This window comes from Tenrec ecaudatus, chromosome 1, assembly GCF_050624435.1.
Source record: "Tenrec ecaudatus isolate mTenEca1 chromosome 1, mTenEca1.hap1, whole genome shotgun sequence".
NCBI classification, from domain to species: Eukaryota; Metazoa; Chordata; class Mammalia; order Afrosoricida; family Tenrecidae; genus Tenrec; species Tenrec ecaudatus.
Window position 1 is genome coordinate 252,334,287 of NC_134530.1, and position 5,448 is coordinate 252,339,734.

Consider the following 5,448-nt stretch of genomic DNA (forward strand, 5'->3'; position numbering starts at 1 on the left):
TCATGTTGTACTTGTCTTTTTGTGCTTGACTTACTTCACTTTGTATGTTTCCCTCCAGTTCTTCCCATGTGGCAATGTGCGTCATACATTCATCACTGCTTTTTAGGTATGCATAGTACTCCCTTGTATGTATGTACCAGTTTTTTTTTATCCATTTGTCTCTTGATGGAAATTTGGGTTGTTTCCAACTCCTTGCGATTGTGAACTGTGCCGCAGTGAACATTGGAGCACAGATGTCAGGCCGTGGTTTGTTTCTTACATCTTCTAGTTTCTTACCAGTAGGGGGATTGCTGGGTTGTACGTATGGTAGCTCAATTTCCATTTGTTTTAGAAATCACAAAATCGATTTCCATAGTGGCTGTACATATCTACAGGTCCACCAGCAGTGGACGAGAGTTCCTGTCTCCCCACAGCCCCTCCAACACTTGTTACTCTCTGACTTTTTAGAATTGGGCTATCTTTGAGGGTGTTAGGTGGTATGCCATAGTTGTTTTAATTTGCATTTCTCTTATGAGCCTTCATTCTTTAAAAAAAACTATTTACGTATTTTGGTTCTTAAAGAAAAGCATGTTCTGTACAGCTGCACAGCCCGTCAAATCAAGTAAGCCAGTAGTAGCATCCCTTCAAACGGCGCATGCAGCATCTTTACTCAATATATAAAATGGCTTTAGGGCAGTTTCACTCATGCCATTTCAAATGTCGAATAAAGATACACTGAAAGGTGTTTATTATTTCATACAATTAATATGCAGTAAGAACAATAAAAGAGGTACACAAAACTAAATTATGCTATGAAAAAGAGTTTTATGATATTATTGAAAAAAACCAATAAATAATACCTGACATAAAATAGTACAATTATTATTTAAGATATTTTCATATTGCTTCATTATTGGTATCCTCCCTTGCAATATGATTCACTTTTATCTGTGCATCATCAGTTGTGTGATTTATCCTTGACCGTCTTTTCACCATGGAAGTAGGATCCCATTCCCTTAGAGGCAGGCCAATTAGCTAATGGACATTGGGTTTGTTATTAGAAACAGGCGACTTCTCTTCTCTGAACTTTTATGTCCATTTTTTAAAAACCCCTTTCCACTTTTGCTGGGTTTAAAGCAAGTGTTCTCACAATATATTTAGATCTAGAACATTGAGATAGTTAAAGTTTATTGTGTCAACCTGGCCAATAAACACATGTGGGGTTCATTGAAGGGCAGAGAGATAGAAAGTTTATTGTGCCAACACAACCAATAAACACATATGGGGTTCATTGAAGGGCAGAGATATAAAAGCCTCGCCTTTCAAGTTCTCGGGTCTCTTGCTTTGTGATGGCTGGACCAGGGTGCAGCTGCCTTAGACAGTTCCCTTCTTTAGCTGGCAAGGCTCACTTCCTGCAAGACATCCCCAAGGAGAAGCACATGGACCTACCCCGATACAGCCCTGGGTGCTGGAGCACCTGTGTGGAGACCCCTGCCAGTGCTGAGATGCTTACACATTCACTGACTCGGCTTTCCTCCTGCAGTCGGTGTCACTGTGTGTGTTTTGTGAGATGGAGGAAGACTTTGTAGATTTGTGTCAGACACATGGGCTAATGTTGGACTTGCGAGCTTGGGCAGCACTGGGTTGGGATGTTTTCTTGATGTGCACTTACTATACAACCCTCTCTTATACATATGAGTTTCTGTGGATTTGTTTCTGTAAAATACCCAGACTAACACAAACACTTTCAGGAATTGCTTAATTCACTCATAATATCTCATGGGAATTTGGAGGGTAACACAAATGTAAAATGGATGGCAATGTGTCCCCCTCTGGTTGTTTGGCACCTTTTTGTTGTTGTATGCTTCTTTACAGTGTGTGGTAGTTACATAATTTCATGTCGACTTGAAGATCTATAGAAGTGTAGGGATGGTGTTCAACCTGTCAGTCAGGCCACCCTTGATGCCTCCTTGTGGGTGTGGTCTTCTTATAAGGCGGCCCAGGCAATCTCCTTCTCTTTCTGTCTTGCTGACCTTCTTGCTTGCTATCAGGAAGCTACTGAAACTTACTGGAGCCTTGAATGTTTCCACTGAGCTGGGATCCACATGACTTTGCACACACTGGCCTATGATCTTCCTGTGTTCTGAATCATTGCATGTGACTGTCTGCATCTGAAGAGAGACTTATAGACTAGTATCAGAGTTACAGACTTGAGTTAGACTGGGCTGAAATGTTTTCTTGATATATAATTACTTCTTGATATAAAGCAAGTTTCTTATACATATTTGAGTATCACTGGATTTTTTTTCCCTTATACATATATGAGTGTCACTAACTTTGTTTTTCTGGTCAACCCAGCCTGACACACAGAGGTAACAAATGCAAGGGAATAAAAATGTAGTATTTCATCAAAATTATAATGAGTTTTACGTAATGAATAAATAAATATCACAAGCATAGTTCTGCCTAATTTTCATACCTATTAGCAGAATGAACACTACTATGAGTGCTTAGAATACACAGTTGCACAGATGAATGTTAAAAAGATTGGGGGATATAAAATGTGGTTTCCGTATTGGGAGGCTGCCCAGCTACCCACCTAAAATAAAAACCTGATTAAAAGCACCATTTTAACAACTGGCTTGCCAAACTCAACAAAAATTATGTTTTGGTTCTGCTGAACCAGTATGAGCCAGCTGAATCCCACCAGTGTTTATAACCTAGCATTGCAAATGCTATAATATAGTTTAAAAGTTACTCATCATGCTAAGAAAATAAAAAAAAATGTAAACTTGGATGAAAACTACAATCAATAGAGATTAATACTGACACAGATGTTGAAATGATCAAGCAAGAATTTTAAATCAGCAAGCATAAAAATGCTTCAAAAAGCAATAGTAATAACCCTTGTCCCATTTTCAGAAAAAGAAAATTAGAGTTTCAGCAAATTAATAAAAAATATTCAGGTCACTTCAAAGAGGACTTATAGAACTGAGACCAAGAGCTATTACCACTGTGACCAAAGATTAGGATTCTCCATGGAATGCCATAGTCACTCAATAGTGCTATTTTTTTCCTGAGGAGATACAAGATTATATTCATGATTATAAATAAATGGGTCTAAGTTTAACCAATGGATAATTTCTTTCTTGCCAGGGCTGAAATTTTACAAGATTTGTAAGAATTAAATAGTAACTGATAGATGTCAAATGAAAGACATAAAATTCCCTAAATAAAATTTATTAACATTAAGTAAGATTTGTAAAATAAAAACTTTACAATGTAGAAATATATATATAATGAAATGCCAAATAGAATATTTAGAATTTTAAAATATATTACCCAAAATAAATTTTCAATAGCAGAATGAAGACTATAAAATAAAGTATTGATTAATTTGGAAGTAGAACAACAGAAATTAATAAATCTGAACAACAGAGAAAAAAGGGGTCAACAGAACTATAACAAAAATAATAATATTCGTTTCATTGGTATCCTATAAAGAGGGGGTGGAAACAGGATTGAGAGCAAAAGAAATACTAATTGATATTTTATAATACTCAAAATATATAAATGTAAAACATCAAGAAGCTACAGGAAAATCAACCAGTATAAACCCAAAGAAGATCATACCAAAATCCATCTTACTCATATCTCTGAAAACTAAATACAATGTCTTAAATTCAGTCAGATAAAAATAGTCTATAGGGAACCAAATATTTGAATAATGATATATTTCTCATTAGAGGTCATGGAAGTTAGTAGGCAGTCGTACAATATTTCTCAAGTCTTGAAATAAAAGAACTGTCAACACAGGATTCTATACCCAGGAAAAAATTCTCTTGGAATGAATAAAATCAATATATTTATTGATAAAGAAAACTAAGGGGGTGTGTATCCAGCAGACCAACTTTAAAAGAATGAATACATAAAATTCTTGAAATGGAATGAAATGATTAAAGGAGAAAAGTTGGAACACCAAATAAGAAGAAAGAACAATGGAAAGTGTAAAAATATGCATAAAACAATTATCTTTTCTTCTTCGGAGTATTTCTTAATTACAATAGTTAAAGCAAAGCATTGTAATCTGGTCTGATGTGGTTCTCAGTGTTTGTCGGGGAAATATTTGAGACAACTATATTATAAATGGAGAAGTGCAAAGTGATGTTAATCTGCTATTTTTTATACTGTACTTTATTTATATAAGATGCATACAGTCAGGAACTTTGGTGAGTTCATGCTATTTCTTAAACTGCCTTTGCAACTTCCTATACATTTATAATAATTTTTAATATGTTTTTAATTTTTTAAAAACTGGCAGAACTAAAAGTGAAAATAGACAGATCCACAATTATAATTGAGTGCATCACTACTGACAGTCTTTGAAGGAGTCACTAAAACTTCATTTAGTCAGTAAGGATGTAGACTAACTGAACATGTTAGGTTGAATTTCTGGCAGTTCTCTGTCAGTCTACTGCTGCAACCATGTTTCGATTATCTTCAGTGAAATTTTTCTTTCATGTGACATTGTTTGATAGTATCTTCCTTTAATTGAATCATCTTTCTTTTAAATGGGCACAGACATGGATCTTTTCCAGTCAGTTCTCCAAGTCTTCCAAATTTCTTGCTATCGAGGAATGATTACTCTCAACATTGCATCTATTTGTCAAAATGTGTCAGGTATTTTATCTTTTCCTGGAACCTTGGTTTTTGGCAATCCCTTCCGCTTGGACTTCATCCCTGAATAGCGCTGGTTCTTGATCATAGGTTACCTTCTGAGATGGTCACCTTTTTGTTACCATCACTCGGTATGTTCCTTTCATTTATTTGGCAGTTCCTTGCACTAGACAATATTTTGCCCATAAAATCGTCCAGCATCGTAACCTGAGACTTCAATTTTTTTCTTCCATTCGTTTATCTTGAGAAATACCAAGCATCCTCTTTCCTTTCGGTTTTCTAGCTCCAGATATTTACAAATTTCATTATAATATTTACTTTATCTTCTCAAGCTGCCCTAGGAAATCTTATGTTCATTTCTTTTACTTCATAATTTCTTCTATTCACCTTAGCTATTCTGTGCTTGACATTTGTGGACATCAGAGACTTCCGTCAATCTTTTCCTAGTGTAGGAGCATCTCAGCTCAGGGAACCAAGTACAAAATATATGTTCCAGTTCTGGCTTTTTTTCCCTTCATAATTGATCCCTCCTTATCTGTTTGCTTCTCTTTCCTTTTAACTTTTGCAAGGTAAAAGATGACGCAGGCCACACCCGAAGCAATTTCCCCTTAAATTGAATCAGGAATGTGATCTGAGTAAGGATATTTCATCCCACCCCATTCCTGCCTCATTAGTACAACCATCATAGCCCAATGCTAGCATTACCAAGATAATATCATTAAATAATAGAACACTATTACTATCAATGATAATAATAACATCATCATTAACCAGAGTCAAATACTGGGATTC

General features: G+C 35.6%; 1 non-coding gene across 1 annotated transcript; it reads left to right on the forward strand.

The window, feature by feature from the left end:
- Positions 1-2,943: 2,943 nt before the first annotated feature.
- LOC142437707 (small nucleolar RNA SNORA25) lies at positions 2,944-3,071 on the forward strand. The gene has a single exon (XR_012782237.1). It is a non-coding gene; the product is annotated as a small nucleolar RNA SNORA25 (small nucleolar RNA).
- The last annotated feature ends 2,377 nt before the right edge of the window (positions 3,072-5,448 follow it).